General features: G+C 41.3%; 1 protein-coding gene across 9 annotated transcripts in view; it reads left to right on the forward strand.

Moving 5' to 3' along the window:
- Nucleotides 1-20,018, forward strand: part of CELF2 (CUGBP Elav-like family member 2) — a 1,986,852-nt gene that overhangs the window by 1,850,512 nt on the left and 116,322 nt on the right. The gene's annotated exons all lie outside the window — the stretch shown is intronic.

Consider the following 20,018-nt stretch of genomic DNA (forward strand, 5'->3'; position numbering starts at 1 on the left):
TGCAGGTTGAGAGGTATGAAGGGTGAGGCATCTGGTCATGGGTAAACTGGAAAAGTATTATGTGCACAGCAGATTTGCACTTCATGTTTGAGCCCTTTGCTGTTACTTACCACACACCCACTTAGAATGCATCAAACAAAATATTTATTGTACTGTAGTTATGTGGTTGTGCCTGCACATATCTATATATTTTCTTCTAAAGTTGTATTCCCTCAGCTCAAAATTACTTCTCTAGTTAATTATATACCCTCTACTGCATACATTTCAACACACCTGTAAACGTCCTCTTTAAATGATATTTTCCCTCAAAGAATTAGATGGTTACATTTTTTGTTAGTGATACTTCAACAGTATTTTACCTGCTGCACCAAGGAAACATTAAAGCTAACTTAAACCCATGCGGTATCATTTACAACCAAATGTCTACTCACACCTTTTCCTAAAAAAATATGCTGTTTTCATAATAACAAAACACTTTGCAGGTATTGTTACCTATTTACAGACTCCTGGATCTCCTTCTAACCATTCTTTTCTGATTAAAATACATTTTCTGCAAAGACCAAGTAGCAGATCTGGTGGTGTTGACCTTTATTCCGTCTAAAGAACATCTGATTTTAAACCCAACCCCACAAGCCAACTCTATTTTAGACCATGATCTAAGTTGGCTTCTAACTCCACTGAAAAAAGGAACTCCCTACACATTGCAATAATCTTCTCCCCTACACCTCTTTGCGACATTCATTTGATATATCATACTTAACCAGCACTCACTAATTGTGGACCATTTTAATCTTAGCCTTGTCAATCAAAAATGCACACTCAAGAGAATTTATAGCACAACTAAAGCCTACAGATTCCACTAAATGTAAACTAAAATCTGGGAACCAGTCATAACTCTCAACTGTCCAGCTTTCTGTCTCATATTTTTGGTCTATTCCTCATAAAATTTGTGGTATTCTGGCAAATCATTGGGATAATCTGAGGATTGAAGTCACTAAATAATGACATACATTTGAGTTTCAGACTTCATATCCTTCAGAAAAATGTATGTTAACACGCATCCTGTTAGTCTAGCGAATTTCTAAGTCTATAAGAACAGTATTTAAACTCTGTCCCTATTTTTGGGCCTTTGTCACCCCATTGTGTCAGGCTTTTTCCAGATTTCTTCCACTGAGAGGTTGAGAGGTATGCACTCACTCTAGATCTCAAAGTAAATATCTCCAACAAAGTCAAACATATTTTCACCTTTGTCCTCTCAGTAAGTAACCACTGCCCCTTACTTTTTCAATTAGAAATTCTGGAAGCTCCTCTACAATCTGTAATATCCTTAAGACCAAAGTCTGACAGACACAGACAAAAACTTATTCAGCTATCCAGAATAGACCAGAATCACTTAAACTGTCAAGATTCCATACCAGTGCTAACATCCTCATATCAATTCTTCTGTCTTTTCAGAACATATTCCCATTAGTTGTATGCCTGCTTAGATCCTACCAAACTGGTGTTAACTAGTGAATAATTACTAAGGTTTAGAGATGAAGCCTGGTCAAATGGAAAACTACTAACTCATAAGACACTAGACAGAGAATCATAACTTTTTGTAACTTAGCCAAGCCATCCATTAGAAGATGTAAAGCAATCTTCCATTAAAAAATCTGTTTAAGCCCAGTCCACCAAAATTCTGAAATTTCTTAAATCAACTCACTGGCCAGGCCAAAAATGGCTGCTCTTCTAAAACACTCTGGTCCACCAAAGGTCCTGTATCATTTGAAAAATGTATTAAAGAATGTCGTCAGCTTTCTTCACTCCCTTTGTCTACTAATAGTGTAACCCCCCAAGATGCAATCCCTTCTTTTTATTCACAAAAGGCAAGTCAAGTAACGTAGAAACAGTACTCTATAAAATACCAAAGGATGCCCCAGTCAGGGCAGACAGCTGTTCTTTTAAAGGATGCCCAGCTTTAGGCCTCTTAAACATATTTATAACCTCTCACTTTTTCAAGATATCTTTCCTGACAGCTGGAAGAGCACCATATTATAACTCATACCAAAACTTCCAAAGTGCAGGTCCTGCCCCCCAACTTCAGATGCATTTCTATCTAGTCCAACTTTGGAATAATTTTGGAGAAATTTGTGTGCATCCTACTTGCCAAATGCATTAAACATTATGGACTATTAAGTACACAAACATGGCTTCTAGTTCAGAAGTATGTTCACAACCTTATGCTCATTCTTCTTCTTCTTTCGGCTTCTCCCAGTTAGGGGTCGCCACAGTGGATCACCTGTCCGCTCATGATTGGCAGTGGAGTTTTACAGTGTCGAGTTGCCAGCCCGGCGCCCAACCTTCCACGGAAGGCACACACATGCACACACTCACACCTACGGCTAATTTAGTGTGTCCAGTCCACCTACAGCATGTCTTTGGGATGTGGGAGGAAACCGGAGCACCTGGAGGAAACCCACGCAACCACAGGGAGGACATGCAGACTCCACACAGAAGGCACCCCAGCCGAGGATTGAACCAGAGAGCCTCTTGCTGTGAGGCGGCAACGCTAACCGCTGCACCACCGTGGCTGCCCACAACCTTATGCTCATTAACAGACAATATTTTGACAAATGTGGACAAGGTTTAGTTGTCATTGAGAAGTATTTAGCAATCTTACTAAAGGCTTCTTTCTTAGCTAACCAACATTTGCTTCAGGTATTCTTGCTGGCAAGTGGGAAAAGTGCAAAGGCAGCTTTGCGGTTAAAGAGCTTTCATTTAAACTGCTCATTTGACCAAAAATCAATAACTTCACCTCTACTACTGTCCCCAGTGGCAGTGCTCAAGGCTCCATCTTGTTTCTCTTCTCTTCTCAGCATAGGTTACAAGCTTCTATGGATCTCCCATACACTTTCTACAGTTATTTATGCAGATGACATGGTCAAAGGTAGGACCAGCACTTTCCATTTAAATAACTCTTACAGTAACAGCCCCATCTACACTACTTTTATTTTATTTTATTTTACATTTGTTAACCGGAAAGTCCGACTGGACACAGATCCATTTTCGGCAGAGGCCCGGGGAGAAAAGCTCCAAGAACACTACATACAGGGAAATTTTACATACATAAACAGCTCTAGACCTCTAATAAACACATAGCAAGTGGAGGCTCATGGAAAAAAAAGCTCCCAAGAACCTTACATACAAGGAAAATTGTACAGACATAAACAGCTCTAGATGACTACATAAACAGCTCTAGACATCTAATAAATACAATAGCACTGTCCAACTTTCTATACTGTAATGTGCAGTTACAAGTTAAGAAAAATAAAGAACATAATATTAGGCATTAAGACAGCAACCCCCCCCCCCCCTTTAAATGGCTAATTATCTGATATTCAGCTATTCGGGAAATGTTTATCAGAATTTCTAGGGAAAATATAAGGTGAAGTCCCTAAGTTATATTATTAGAACAGTGTACTGGTGAGAGTTAACCAGGGGAGTAGCATGGGAGCAAAGACAGTTATTCAAGCAGTGGGTTTTGAGGAGTTTTTTGAAATGAGTATTAAATGAAGTTGCGGTTATTTGGCTTGGTACTGAGTTCCAGGTCCTGGCAATACTGGATGCAAAAAGAGCTTTACCAGCGTCATTTTTATGTTTAATGACATTTATGAGGCTTTGGCTTCTGGATCGCAAGGCTCTAGGTAGTAGAGCTTGTGGGCTATTGAGAATTGATTGAGTAGAAGTAGTTGAGGCAGTTCAAGCCAGTTGAGCTGCTTAAGGACAAGACAGTGGTGTGATCTGTAAGAGGCATCAGTAGCAAATTTGGCAATCTTGTTGTAACAAGATTCCATTTTGCTTAGCTCATTTTGGCGGAGATTTGTAAGGACAGGGGAGGCATAGAGAAGGATGGATAAGAGATGTGTCCTAGCGATGGTTGCTTTGGTTTGCTTAGTCATAAAGTGTTTATACCTGTAGAGGAGCCCTAACCTTTCGTTTACTTTCTTGATGGTTTGAGCTGTATGGATGTCAAAATTTAGGTTATTGTCTATTTCAACACGTAACAGTTTAGTGTGTGTAGTAGGAGTGATTTGGATGTTGTCCTTAAAGCTAATGGTAAAATTATTGTTTAGGGGAGGGGGTCGTCCGGGACCGAAAATAATTAGTTTTGTTTTTTTTGGGATTAAGAATAAATTTGATGGTGGTGAACCATGTTTCGGCTAGAGTGAAGCTATTTTGGGTTAGGGATTGGAGTTCTGTTAAGGTGGGAGCAGCAGATATAAGGGTTGTGTCATCTGCATATTGTACGATGGATGTGGTGGGTGTGGAAGAAGATATTTGGTTGGTAAATAGTGAGAACAGCAGTGGGCTTAGGATAGACCCTTGGGGAACTCCTGTGGATACTGGTAGTAGAGGGGACAGCTGGTCTAGCCAAAGGACAGCTTGCTGCCGGTCTGATAAGTAGCTAGTGAACCAAGATATAGAGGAGGAGCTTAAGTTTAGGTTAGAAAGAGTTTGAAGTAGAAAGCTGTGGTTTACCATGTCAAAGGCTTTTGATAAGTCTAAGAACATGGAAGATACAAGTAGTCCCTTGTTTCTATGGTGGTTAACTACATCAGTGAATGATAGCAGTGCTGTGGTGGTGCTGTGTGAGGGCCTAAAACCGTGCTGAGATTTGGAAAGTATGTTGTTTTCTAGGAGGTAATGCAGTAGCTGGTAGTGGACAACTTTCTAATATTTTATTTAAAGGTGATAGGATTGCGATAGGGCGATAGTTGGTGAGTTCTAAGGATTTACCACCTTTGTGTAGTGGAATAATAAGGTGGGTACCTTGTGTTCTGCTAGTGATCTTTTTGTGAATGGATACAAGATAGGCTATTGCTTCTGCTGCTATTTGAATGAAATCAGCAGGCAGGTTGTCAGCTGCTAGTGTGGTTGGTTTGAGTTCTTTTTAGGAGTTTAAGGATTACTTTTGTGGGCACAGGGTGTAGGGAAAAGTTGGATGCATCATTATTTTGTTTTGTATTTGGCTGAGTAGGGGAACATGCTGTTGTAGGACAGCTAGTGGTGTTTTGGGTTTGTGCAGGAGTTTGAACTGTTTCGGTAAATAATTTGTTAAATTGAGTGGGAATGTTGTCCTGGTTGTTTGGTAGCACTGTGGTTGGAGTGGAAGCTTTTCCTGGATGCATTATACCATTTATTATGACCCAGATTTTTTTAAGGTTGTGAGCATGTTTGTCTTGCATGGTTTTGTAGTAGTTGATTTTATCTAATTTAATTTGTTTTTTAGCTTTATTACGGAGTTCTAAATATATTTGCCTGTGATTGGTAGTTTTGTTTTTATGATATTGGGTCCAAGCTTTCTCTCTTTCTTTCATTGTAATTTTGGTATCTTTATTTAGCCATGGGGCCATAATTTGTTTTTATTCGTATGGTTTGGGCGGGAGCATGATGATTTAAGATTTTTAGGAAGGAAGAGTTAAAGTAATTTACGGCTTCATCTAGAGGAAGTTGTTTTAGTGCATTTATGAAGTTAGTAGGTATAAAGGTCTTTTTATTGCAAACGACTCTAAGGATGGGTTGGTTAATGTGTTGAGGTCTATTTCTAATTAGGAAGGTTGGTTGATGGTCACTTAGACTATTAGGGAGACATCCTGATTGCTGTGCTAGAGTGGGTTCAGATAACAGTAGCCAGTCTAGGATGGACTCGCATTTGGAAGTTTGTCTCTTCTGGTTGGGGTAGATGTAATTTGGGTAAATCCGTAGAGGTTAATGTGGGTGGATGGGTTATGGTTAGAGCAGTTAAGCCAGTCAATGTTAAAGTCTCATAGTAGGATGGTTTCTTGTGGTAAGGAGTTAGAGATCCAGTTAAGTAGGCTTTTCTATAATTGTAATGTTATTGCCTGGTGGGATATAGCCACCTGCAATAATTGTGTTTGTTGGAGTTAAGTTTTAGTTTGGCAAGAATTAGTTCTGTGTGTTTAACTTCATGGCAATTATAATCCAATTGTTCTAAGGTGAGGTGATTTTGGAGTAATATTGCTACGCCACCTCCCTTTTTCTCTAGTCGATCTGTGCATATAATATTATAGCCTGGAGGTGTAATCTCATTATTGTGGTGTTCTGGTTTATGCCAGGTTTCTGTTAGTACTGTTATTTCGGGCTTATATAATAGAGCTAGTAGGACAGGACTACTGATTCTGAAGACTGGGAATGATCCATACATTTGTGTCTTTAATGTGCTACATTGCTTCTTGGAGCTTATTTTAATAAGTTAGGCTGAACTTTTAACATTAATATCAGATTACAGTCTCTTCTAAGTTGTCTTTGATTCCATTTGTTGAAGTTATGTCCACTTTATCATTTCTTTTAAAATAATTATTTAAAGGTATTTGTTTCTTACATTGAGTGTATCTTTTAGTCTGGACTTGTCTCCAGGTTGATCTTGAAATAGGTCCATCAGTGCTCAGGCACAGCTAACAACCATAAGTAGTACAAAAAAGAGGCATGTTCTTAATTGTATTCTAGATGCTGAAGAAGCAAAGGGGAAAAATGTAATAATGGTATGTGGCATGGAGAACTCAGTATCTCAAAGGATGGTCTAAAATGATTTTGTATTTCCATTGCACAATAGAGAGGGTAGGGTTTCCTTTGTATACGAGTTTTGATTTCTGTGGATCATAGAGTTCATGCTTTACATCAGCCAATGTTTTGATAGATTTTGGATTCTGTGCTTGATGTTCATCGTGTTTCACTGTTGCAGTCATTACTCTTGGGGTTATCCTGATGGCAGGCTACCCTCAGTCGGCCAGAATTCCAAAGTCTAGGTCCGTCGGTTGCTGTCGCCTCTTCCCTGACATCAGTGTGCCAGGGGTATAAAAGATGCAGCTGACGCCGTTTTCTTCAGTCTTTCTTGCCGCGCGGTGCCCTAAGCAAAAGCAGTTCGCAAGTGCTGGTTGGCCGACTCCTGAGATTTTCAAATCCGAATTTCAGAACCGAAGTCTTCTTTAAAGCTAAGTACCCCGTTGGGGAAACTTTTTTCTTGCTCCAGACCGATGTCAGAAAAAGTTAACAATTGTATTTCTTGTGGGAAGCAAATACCTCATAAGGATTTTCACTCTTGCTGTATTCCTTGTCTAGGCCCTGATCACAACGTTGCTAGCTGTCGGTTTTGTGCTAGATTTAACCAACGCACTATCAAGCGTCGGTTCGATTTTGCATTTCATTACTTTGGCCAAAGATTTAATTATATAATGCCATCGGAACAGCCGACAACCAGAGTTTACAAAAAACGCAAGGACAAGGATAGGCATCCGAGGTCCAAAACCGACGAAGCCTCTACTAGGCCAGTCGCCGGTTCTCAGTGAGGTGCTTTCGCAGCCCCTGGCGCCCGCTACTTCAGACCCACAGGCCGTTACTGACTCCCACGTGGAGCCGAATGGGCCTCTGGAAACTCCTGGTATTGGACACTCGGAAATCAATCCCTCAGATGGGTCTGGAGCCGCTGAGCAGGCACCGGCTTCTGAGGGTGTCTTCAGACCTACACAACTATATATTAAGCCATCCTCAGCTTCAAAGACAAAGACTAAAGCAGCTCTAAAGACAAAGAAACAAGTACAACATTCTCCTACTCAGACGTCCATGCCTAAAAAACAAATGCTCAAAATGGCCAAAGACCTAATTACTTTGATCAGGGGCTCCCATCCCCCTCCTGATAAGAGGCCTAGGCAAGAGACAGAGTATGACTCTTCTGATCAGGTATCTATCTCCTCTGATTCCTCTTCTGAACAGGATTTTTCCATGCTTCCCTATGAGGATTCTGATGCTGAAGAATCCATTCCTTCAGCCTCTCCTCCTGAGGACTATTCCTTTGGGGAAACACTGCATACTATGAGAACAAAGACACCCTTCTAAAGCATCTGGCGTTTGTAAAAATATTACTAATTGCCCTAGGGTACACAGTAAACGAAAAGAAATCAAAACTAGTGCCCTGTCAAGAGATAATATTCCTGGGTGCAAGCTTAAATACAACTACCCAGATGTCTTATCTCATGCCAGACAAGCAAAAGCAACTGACTACTTACTTTAAGAAATTGGCAACAAAAACCCACTTATCTGCAAGGAAAATCCTGCAGGCCTTGGGTTTCATGGCATCCTGCATTCTACTAATTCCATATGCCAGACTGCATATGAGGAAACTACAATGGTATCTGAAAAGTCTTTGGACTCAGCATTGCCACAGCCTGGAGACAATAATTGCACTCATTCCCTGCCTACAACAGGAGTTTCGATGGTGGACAGAAGCCTGCCACCACAACAAGGGTCTGCCATTCAGTTTACCCAAAGCCAGACAGACACTGACAACAGATGCATCAGATTATGCCTGGGGGGCCCATATGGCAGGAAAATGTATTCAGGGCACATGGCCTGCAAACCAGATGCATCTTCACATCAATCAAAAAGAGATGCTAGCTGTTCAAAATGCCCTGACAGCCTTCAAGGACCTGTTTCATCCAGGACAGTTACTGATAAAGATAGACAACACTACGGTCATGTGGTACATAAACAAGCAGGGAGGTACTCATTCCTACCCCCTCTGCAGACAAGCAATGACCTTATGGGACACAGCATTGGCTTATCAAGTTCACCTGCAAGCACAATTCCTGCCAGAAAAAACAAATACTCTGGCAGACGATCTAAGCAGAAACCTCATGGATCCCCACGAATGGAAACTGGATCTGCAAGTCTTCAGCATGATAATAAGGAAATGGGGATGCCCAGACATAGATCTGTTTGCCTCCCCTCACAACTGTCAATTGCAGAGATTTTGCACAAGGATTTATCACAAGCAAACATGGAAAGTGGACGCCCTATCATTCAGCTGGAAAAATCTAACAGCATATGCTTTTCCCCCACTGCCTCTCCTTCCCAGAGTACTCCTAAAGGTCAGACAAGAGAAGCCAAAAATGATACTGATTGCACCAGACTGGCCACGCCAGCACTGGTACCCAATCCGAAAGAGCTCGTCTCAAGGTCTAGCATGGATATTGCCTCAGACTTCTCACTTGCTGACCCAACAAAACAATCAGATCCTGCACAGCCAACTCAGGACCTTAAATCTGGCAGCATGGGGGATAATGTAGCCATTCAGAACACTCCTCTTTCAAAAGCTGTTATGGATGTTATCTTGGAGGCCAGGAGGCCCAGTACCAGAAAATCTTATGCAGAAAAATGGAAAAGATTCTGTGCTTGGAACCAGGAACAGGGCAGTGACACATCTGTACCAAATATTCCTCAGATTTTACAATACCTAACTGAGATGCTCAGCAAAGGCCTTTCTTTCTCATCAATTAAGATTCATGCCTTTGCCATTTCAGCCCATTACAATACGGAACCACCTATCTTTTCTCATTCTTTAATAAGGCAGTACCTCAGAGGGGCCAAAAACATTAGGCCTCCAAGGAGAGCACCAATTCCGGCCTGGGACCTCAATTATGTTTTGGAAAAACTCACACTGCCTCCTTTTGAGCCAGCATCAACAGCAGATATAAAATTCTTATCCTGGAAAACAGCTCTGCTCCTAGCAATAACCTCCGCAAGGTGAGTCTCGGAGTTACAAGCACTCATGGCTGTGGAACCGTTCATCATTTTTCATCCAGACACGGTTTCTCTGAGGACAAACCCTACATTTATGCCTAAGGTGGTGTCCAGTGTGGCCCTCAACGAAACCATTCACATGTCTACCTTTTACCCAAATCCACAGAACAAGGGGGAGAAAATTCTGCATTCTTTGGATATACACAGGCAGTTAAGCTTCTACTTGGACAGAACTAAAGCTTTCAGAAAGACTGAGCAACTTTTAGTGTCATATGCTTCAGGATCACAAGGAAAGGCTATCTCAAAACAGACTATTTCAAAATGGATAGGCCATTGCATCCGTTTCTGCTATTTTCAACATGGCAAATCAGTGCCTAAGGGCATTAGGCCTCATTCCACCAGAGCAGCAGCCACTTCAGCAGCCTTTCTCAGAGGAGTACCAACTAAAGAAATCTTAGAGGCTGCAACTTGGAGTTCAGTGCACACCTTTACAAAGCACTACCACTTGCCTCTCTAAGTCCAGAGCAGGCTTCGCCACTGCAGTTCTGCAGGGCCTCATAGCCTCTCCTAATCCTATTTAGCCCAGCCACACATACTCAGCTTTGGGATTCTACCCAAGAGTAATGACTGCAACAGTGAAACACGATGAACATAGTACAGTTGTGTACCTACCATAAATGCAGATGTTTGAGTGTATTCACTGTTGCAGTCCAGGTTACCCACCCACCATCCCCCTTCTCTTTGCTGGGACTTATCAGCACTTCTCTATCCTATACAACCTTTTTGGTGTATTTGCTTGTAGATGAAGGATATGTTATTTTTGTGCATGCATTTCTTATTGACATATTTTTCAGCCTACCAATTTGGGGCACCTGACATCTGGGGCAAGACAAACTGAGGAAAATGGTGTCGGCTGCATCTTTTATACCCCTGGCGCACTGACGTCAGGGAAGAGGCGACAGCAACCAATGCCGTACCTAGACTTTGGAATTCTGGCCGACTGAGGGTAGCCTGCCAGCAGGATAACCCAAGAGTAATGACTGCAACAGTGAATACACTCGAACATCTACATTTATGGTAGGTACACAACTGTACTTTATTGTATTTGTTGTGTTCTTCTTCCCTTATTCACAGAGGGTAACCATTACGTTTGTCTTTCAGAGATGGTCTCCTTTGTTAATGGTGTGTTTTGAGATCATTTTCTGGTTTTGCTGACTGCTGTGTTTTTTAGGTGCTTGGAAGTAAATCTGGTAGCACTGCCTGAGCTGTCTGCCTGATTTTTAATTAGGAGTTTCTGAAGGTAAAGCTGCTGGAATGTTGCTTCAGCTAAACATAGCTCCTCTTACACAGGGGAAAATGTGGGGCCTAGAAGTAGCCTTGGTCCATCTTCACAGGAGTTGCTGAGCTAGCTGCCCGGAAAAGAGATTAATTTTGAGGAAGGAATTTGGGTGAGTAAGTTTACCTTTGAATAGTAAGTTAGTATTGTTGCAAAATAATTGTGTTACTGAACTGTATTAGTTTGCAAGATCTTTCCTTTAGCATTTTGTAGTTCTGTAGGTTATGAGACCATTTTGTTTGGAATGTCAGAATATTTCACGTGACTTCACAGATATGTGAGAAAAAAACACTTTCAGTAGGTTCTTAATCAGTATGGACCTTTCTGGAAAGTTAAGGATCTAGAGATCTTTAGAAAGCCAACTCAACATCGGAGGTTAGGAATATTTTGCTAGGCATGTATGAAAAAGAGGTAGTTTGTGGCAGTGGCAGTAAAGTTTAACAAAAAACAGAGGAGAGAAGTGGTCACTTAGAAGGATTTGCTGTTATGCTGCAAGGTGTAATGTAGAATGGTGTGTAATTTAGAACTGAGTCCAACAGACTTACATACCTCCTTTGTGGTTATTTCATGTGGGTAGTGAACTCAAATCTGTGGAAATCTCTAGCTTTGATTATTGAATAAATGAGGTTGTCAGGTGACATTGGATAACAAACATCATGTGCACAAAGTCCACCTGCTTTCATATTAATTGGTTTAAAGCCAGTTTTCACAGTTAGCTATTGCAGCCCTTGCTGTTCATGAACAAATCTTGAGTGTATCATTTTCAGTAATAAAGTGTTATCATGTTAGTACTTACAAAAGGACTAGTTAACATTTAGTTCAGATTGTCTTGGTTGCTCGTGCAGAATAGGAACCCTACACTGGTTATTAGCTTGTGAGCATAAGTTATCTAGTTGTGCTAGCTATTAAGATGATTTTCTGGTGTAATCGGTCTAGTAGGGTTACCAGTCATCTGTGTATAGAAAACTATGTGAGGTGTATCATACATGTCTTCAAGAACAGATGTTCTGAAATGTATTTTACTGCATTTGTGCATTAGTATCCAGTAAACACCAAGTTAAAAAAAAATGGTTTAACTCTGCTGCTGATTTATATTTGTACTTAATGAAATGAAAAACTGTTAACAGACGGTTATGGACCCAAGCAGTAACTGGGTCCAAGCACTAGGAAGCTATCTGTATACGAGTATTGCAGAACCTTTTAGTTTTCATTTTTTTTTTTTTTTTTGCTGAGGTATTCTTGATATTATTTATTTTGCTGGTCTTAGTCCTGTAGGCTGTCTCTCAGTCTGTCTCTATGTCCCTCCATCATGAGCCTCTCCTATATGAGTTAATTTAGTCACTTTCCTTTACCATGCAGTTTCAGTTTACATAAATACAGTTTAAAGCATGGCGTATATAGCCGAAAAGTGGCAAAATTTGTACTTCTCATTGACCAATCCCACAATAAACCCCACGCTTCTCTCTGGCTACTGACAACCAAAGAATGGTAGTGTTTTTAAGCACAGTATATTCTTTGCCCTGAATCCTTTAAAAATGTGAGGTAGCAGGTAAGTATCTGCTGTACTAAGCAGACTCTGCAGACTATTGCCATAGTGCAGAGATTTATTGATCCTTCACTTGGCTATAATACTGTTGGTGCAGTTATATGCCATGCGGCTTCATATGCACTGCCAACACTAACCTATGTGCTGTTCAAGCAGTCAGCCACGATGACAAAGAAGGTCTTAGCTGCAGGGCTTCTGCTGTCTGGAATGGCTGGCCCTTCACGTGATGACTAATATATCCCCTGCTGATTTTCAAAGCGGTCTCAAGGAATATCTGTCTGAGAACCCTGCTTGTAACCGTCTTTGATGCCCAGTATGCCTTCACTATCCTTTGTACTTTCTAACGCTGATTTATTGTTGAACCTCTATTGAGGGCACTGGCTATAAAAAGAATACTGTCCCAGTTAGTCCTTTCAGACAGCAAACTAAACAAATGACTTAAGGTCTTTTTTTCTTGCTAATTTTCTGTAGTGCATTTGCTTTTTGATTAGATTTTATTTCTAGTTCAGTTTAAATTCTACCCGTTTGTAATCCCGAATTTTTCATGACTTGTTTCTTAAGTATTTTAAAAATTAAGTAGTTTTGATAAATAAGGTTTATAATTTTTGTGCGTGATCTTAAATAGGTGGTAACCACTGCTACCCTGTGTGCCTAGTCTCATGTTAAGTGAAGGGTGTACATCAACATTCTTCAATCAGCTGCATCAGTATGTAAATGAACATATCTGAATAGCCCATAGTAAGGCTTCCTTTTTAATTTATGAGATTATTAGTGACCCAAGCAAATAAATCCCTGAGGGCAGTTCTAAACTAATATATTGCATTTTTGGTCTAGTCAGTGCTTTTTAGCTTCTTTATTCCCATATGGCTTACTTACAGATTTTTTTCCATTAAATTCCTTTGTTGTCCCTTACAACATATGATGCTGCTAAAACTGCCTGAAGAAAATGAGTTTTAAACCTTAGTTCTTTTTTCATTTTTGTATTTTCATAAGGTTAAGTTTAGAGTAACAGAAAGGTTGTGGTACTTCCAAAAAGCATCAAGCTAAACTTCTAGACTTACTGAACACACTTGAGCCTTGCAAGGAGCTGTGACATTATTCTTGTATAACTCCAAATCATGTAATTTATTTAGCAGTTTTAGCAGATGTTTGCGGATGACATTGTGATCTGTAGTGAGAGTAGGGAATAGGTTGAGGAGACCCTGAAGAGGTGGAGATATGCTCTAGAGAGGAGAGGAATGAAGGTCAGCAGGACTAAGACAGGATATATTTGTGTGACTGAGAAGGGAGGCTAGATGAATGGTCAGGATACAGGGAGTAAAACTGACGAAGGTGGATGAGTTTAAATACTTGGGATCAACAGTTCAGAGTAATGGTGAGTGTGGAAGAGAGTACAGGCAGGGTGGAGTGGGTGGACAAGAGTGTCAGGAGTGATTTGTGACAGGCGGGTACCAGAGTGAAAGGAAAGGTCTACAAGAGGGTAGTGAGACAAGCTATTTTATATGGGTTAGAGACGTTGGCATTGACAAAAAGCAGGAGTCAGAGCTGAAGGTGGCAGAGTTAAAGATTTTAAGATTTGCATTGTGTGTGATGAGGATGGGCAGGATTAGGAGTCAGTATATTAGAGGGTCAGCTCAGGCTGAAAGGTTTGGAGACAAAGCCAGAAAGGCGAGATTGCATTGGTTTGGACATGTGCTAAGGAGGGATGCTGGGTATATTGGGAAAAGGATGCTAAGGATGGAGCTGCCACATAAGAGGAAAAGAGAAAGGCCTACGATAGGGTTTATGGATGTGGTGAGAGAGGACATGCACGTGGTTTGTGTGACAGAGAAATATGCAGAGGATGGGAAGAAATGGAAACAGATGATCCGCTGTGGCAACCCCTAACACGAACAGCTAAAAGAAGAAGCAACAGTTCGAGTTAAACAAATGTATCTTTCTAGAATACTAAAATATCACTTGTTGTTTTAATGCGTAACAAGATCTGTGAAGTTGTGCTGGAATAATATGCAGCCATGTAAGACCCTGACCCCATGTGCAAAATGGGTTGAGGATGGATAGATGTGGTCATATTCTACAGTTTGGATTTCTTGTTTTAATTGAAATGTGAAGCAACACAGTACTAAAGAGTGCATCTGATGTTGCTTTCATCTGATCTTCAACCCATGGGCTTCAGATCCGAGCTCTAATCTGACTCGGCCGTATTACATAGCTTGGATCCAACAACTGTGCTCCTCCTCCTTCACCCACAATTCCCCACTCCATCATTACCCCAGATCTCATTTTCCATCATCGCGAATAGCAGCTTCCAGATGAGCTCCTCCTGGGATTGTTTATTTAGGTTACTGTAATTATTTTATTTCTCCACCTTTCTTCCCTTCTTTCTGTTTTTTCAGTGCCTTCTTCACTCCAGTACACTAAGTAAATAAATCTTTACAGACAGGCTTTACTTTCTGTCTTCTTCCTCCTTCTATTATGTCTGAAGCCCTTAAGGCTGGATTTAAATAATGCCACAGGGTGTGGGCACAAAATACCTCCTTGTGATGCCCACAACCTATGCGTTTATTGCTTGGGTGCTAGTCACCTAGAGTCCTCCTGTTCTATTTGTACGGGGTTCAACCAGCATGTGCTGATAGGAGGAACAAACTTATTCTGAAGGGCCTGCTCCCCTCTTCTTCTACACAGGTCTCTCCTTCAGGAGCCCAAACTCCCTCCAAATCTGATTGGGAGCACCCAGCTCATACCTCTCAACTGTACCGAATTTCTCATTTTTTACCAGTTTTGAGGTACAAATAATAGGGTGCCACGATTCCTGAGTGCCACCCCTTAATTTTCAAATTTCCTGGCTTTTTTTTTTAAATTATTTTTTGTTTGTTTTTTTTTTGGGCTGACGTCATCACTTGCAGAGGCGTGCATGATGACGTCAGCGCCGTGAACAGCCTGACAGCCTGTTGGAATTGGCTGAAGGCTTGAGTGGGGAGTCAGTGTACTTCCTGGCCAGACAGCAAATAAATAGTGTGCAACTCTAGCATTTCCTAGCTACTTCCAGGTATGTAGTTCTTCTTAGTCTGACCGTTTCCTTTGAATGGTATGTATAAGAAGGCAGCACAGCTCTCCAACTCTTAACCTCCAGCTCCAAAAAAATAAAAGAACAAATCCGGAGAAAATGTAGTTGGGCATAATATAGTTTATTGCTACAAAAAACAATGCAGCGGATTCGACTGGTTTTTATAAGGTTACATATCCGCAGACTGTGAGATTAGGGCAGCAGAACTAGCGGATTTGTCGGGAGCGGTTCAGTCAGCAGGCAAGAAGCAACAACGGCACCAGACACTGAGCAGAACAACTCTGCCCATGACAAGGGAACGGGTACTACTGCGAGTACGATCACCAAAGACTGCGGGGCAGAGCCCGTACGGGGTCATTCGGAATCTGAAGCAGGAAGCCTTCTCTTAGATGGGCATATTTTAAGACTGAACAAGTTGACACCGGCATGGAAAAGAAACTGGATTGAGGTTAAAAACATTAAGGGAGACCAGATAGCATGGGTAGAAGGTAAGGAGACTAGCTATGAACATATTGGGATCCTTTTGTCTAGAATTGACAAACTTATCATGCACTGTGCCAACAAACTTGGAAGCTATACCATCAATGGGACGATTAAGGTAAGAAGGGGAGTGATTATGCATATCTGCAATTTCATTATTTTTAATTGCACATAGCCTGAAGGGAAGGTGTTTACCCAGACCCGAAGTTTGTTCCTGGAAAGCATTTCCTTCTTGTTCATCTAAGACTTTAAGTAGCTTAGGTTGGTTTAGTTATTTGTCTGAAGATGGTTTAAAACTTTCTCCCATTTCATGATGAGCTATTGGTACTGACCGCGGTTTTAGCTTTTTTTTTTCATACCACAGCTGTGCAGTGACATGACCACATCTCACAATTTAGGAAGGTACATCTGCCTTGTTGTATTGTAACAGTTGTAGCCTGCTGCTTATTTTGAACCCCTGTTTCACCAATTTTACCTTAGCTTTTAGTCTTCCTTTAAGTTTTGGGAATGATTCGCACATTAAGCTTGTGTTAAAACTTTTTTTTATAAAGATAGTACTGTAAAAAGTGGTTTGCTTCTTGTTTACATATTGTAAATTTTCAGAGTGATAACCATTTGGAAGAATGTTTTTCTGTTAGTAAAATGCTTGTTTATTTTAAAAGTAATTCCACAGACTGAATCAAACTAGTACAGAAAAGGAAATGTTCGTCCCTACTGTTAAGGCTGAAGTGTACTTACTTTTTTCCAGAAAAAAGATCACACGTGTCATTGAGTACTCGTATAAGCTGTGCTTTTGTGCACATTTATTAATTTATGGATCATACCTGCATGTGTTTTGCGTGTGTACATCTGTGTCTGTGTAAAATGCCCCAGTTAGGTATACCTGGTGTTTAGAGTTATTCAGGCTCAAACCCTGTACCTTAGGTATAAGGAGCAAGAGCCTGAGTTCTCTACCCATACCACGACTTCTGATTGAAGGAATTATAGTTCTCAACTGTACAAATTTTCACAGAATGTCCCGCTCATACTTTTGGTCTTTTCTTCTTAAAATTTGGATAACGCAGTGGTGCAGCGGTAGTGTTGTTGCCTCACAGCAAGAGGTTCTCTGGTTTGATTCTTTGCTAAAGTACCTTCTGTGTGGAGTCTGCATGTCCTGCCTGCATATTGTGTGGGTTTCATCTGGGTGCTCCTGTTTCCTCCCACAATATAAAGATGTGTCTGGAGTGTTTATGAGACACGAAAATTGGCTTCATTCCAAGTCGGACTTTCTCAGTAAACAAATGTTAAATAAAAGTAAAATTTGTGGTTTTCTGGCAAATCAGTGAGAACTGAACTAACTAAAAATGATAGCCATTTAAGTTTTAATCTTCCTATCTTTCAGGAAACACATGGTAACACAACATTTTATTCTAGCAGCATTCTAAGATTATACAAGCAATGTTTTAAAATGTGTCCCTGGTTTGGGGCCTTTGTCCCTCCCCTCAAGTAAATTATGGTGTTTTCCTGATTTCTTGTGTTGCATGGTTCTTGAGGGGAAAGAGAAATTTAGTGCTGCTTATGTAAAGTTTACTTGCATTGTTAGCACAACAGGTAGTATGCTTCCTTTTGCTGCAGAAGGCTGTGGGTTCTCCCACAGTATGTATATGGATTGCTGATACTGTAATGTGTTATATTTTAAAAGGGGTGGATGCTGCAGTCCTGAGAATGTCCTCCTTTGGCGGAGATACATAGTAAATATGAACCTGTTACAGGTTTGCCAGCCATTCCCTATTGAAATATTACTAACTTATCTTTTTTTTTTTTTTTTTAATGTAACATAGGCAATTTATTCTTCAAGGGCAACAGGCACTTTACTTGTAGATGAAACAATGAAATATAAAGTTGATTGCTAGCAGCAACCTCTTCTTTAGTTACAGATCTCTTTAATGTGGAATTATTTAATGACTTTTTTTACTTCAGCAGAGATTGTGCATAGTTACTGATACTGGTGGATTGTAAAAGTTTGAACTTTTATGATGGAAATGTTCTGAATTGGGCAGTTTTGTCATTACTGGTTCATGCATTTTAATTGCTTACTGGAAAAATGTACAAAACAGTAAATTTAAAATGTGCTCTAAAAGGTGTGCTGTATTAAACAAGGAATATAATTTAATACAGTCAGGAAGGTGTATCAAAGAACACATTATGTTTCATGTGCAAGGGGCCTATGTATGATTTGCAAGAAGCCCAAAGGTAACCTTTATCCACCACTGGCCAAATGCATTTTCTTTGAATATGGGTTTCAATGCTGTTTCAATGAATGTGAGTTTAAAGGGTAGAGAAGTTTTAATGCTAAGTCAGTTTTCATTGTGAGACTGTATCGCTTTGTGTAGCAGATTTCTATTAGTGTTTGTGCTATAAAATGTAAAATAAATGAAATCCAAATAATTATTGTTGAAGTAAAGCAGTATGCGCATTAGTGTTCATGATAAATGGAGTGAAATAGCCAAGTAATGGGACATTGGAATGGCTACAGGGGAACTCGGGCTATATTTGTTTGTCTGTTCTTCAGTTTGCGTGTGAAAGTTGATATCCCACAATTCCATCGGAGTGGGCAGGGATGCAAAATTATGTATGCAAATTTTATGTTAATCAGTGTACAGATTTGTACCCATTTTTCATGGGCCTTTGTCCAGATTTTTGATGTTTCCAGGTTGAGAGTTATGACCCAGTTCAGTCTAAAGACTCAGATAAAGCCCCCAAGGAAGACAAGCCCTATAAGAGGCCTATGGATTCCAGGGCTTCTCATTCTCTTTCCCCCAAAAGAAAGTGCTGCTCTCCCCACCCAACCACTCCAAGGTTCTCACCTGAACCTGCTCCCGCCCACGTTTCCAAGGTCCACACCTCCCCTAGACACCACTCTAGACCGGGTTCATTGCCTCATCCACCAGGTCCTCTTGCTCCTTCTCCGATGCCGAGATGAACAGGATTTTGATGTGTTTTCTGCATGCACAGATGCAGATGGGGGTTCTGCCTGCTCCATCTCCCTCCGGAGCCATGAGCACCCAACCGCAAACTTTACCTTTGGCTCCTCTTCCAATCTGACCCTCTGCTTTGGAACCCTCTGGTCAGAAGGTCCCTAGTGTCGAGATCTCGACGTGGATGGGTATTCTTACCTCAATGCCAACGGTAACTCTTGAGTGCTTTGGCTCTGACCAGTTCAGAGTCGATAGACTCTCAGAGCCACGACTTTGGTGCCGAGTTAGAGGGGTAGGCATCAGGTTCAAAGCTTTCAGATCCATCCCTACCTCTCGACACCTCGGCGTTTGATAGTTCGGCTCCGATGGCCTCTTCAGCACAGGTGGCTAGCAGGGCTCGGAGATTTTCGACGACTGTGGCTTCAGCTCTAGTGGAGTTGTCCTTGGGGTGCTTACTCTCCTTCAGCATTTGAGATGGTGCAAATAGTTCTCTCCAATCCAGTGAGGGCCCTGACACTCCCAGCTTTGGATACCTTGTTGGCTCCCTCTGTATCTGTGCAGCAGACATCCCTCCTGTCCTTTCAGGGACTGCCTGTTCCTCAGGCCTTGAGCCTTGCTCCACAGCTGGAACCCCAACAGCCTTCCGATAGCTTCCCAGATCTTCCCACTGAGATCATCCACGGAAAGCCCAAGTGCAAGAGGAGGCACTTGGACTCACCTCCAGAGTCTCTCACCTATGACACTGATTTTGAGAAAGGAGAAGGGCCCCCAGATCCCCACCTGACAATGTCTCCTTTGGTGACCTCATGGAAATCCTCTGGCAGAAAGGTGAATGGTCTACCCACAACACTAATCCGGAAGAATCCATGTTCCTCGAGGCCTTTTGAACAGGACCTTCTACTTTCTGGGTGTGTGCCCCCCCCCCTCCCCGCGGATCCTTTGATAGACCTCATTTCCCACAGGGAGTGGAAGGAACCAGACACTGTAGAGCCAATACCCCGTCATCCTGACAAAGGTCCTTAGTGCTCCCCCAGACAGGTCCCATTGGTATCC

Source organism: Protopterus annectens, chromosome 11.part0, assembly GCF_019279795.1.
Source record: "Protopterus annectens isolate FY-2018-M chromosome 11.part0, PAN1.0, whole genome shotgun sequence".
Classification (NCBI taxonomy): Eukaryota; Metazoa; Chordata; order Ceratodontiformes; family Protopteridae; genus Protopterus; species Protopterus annectens.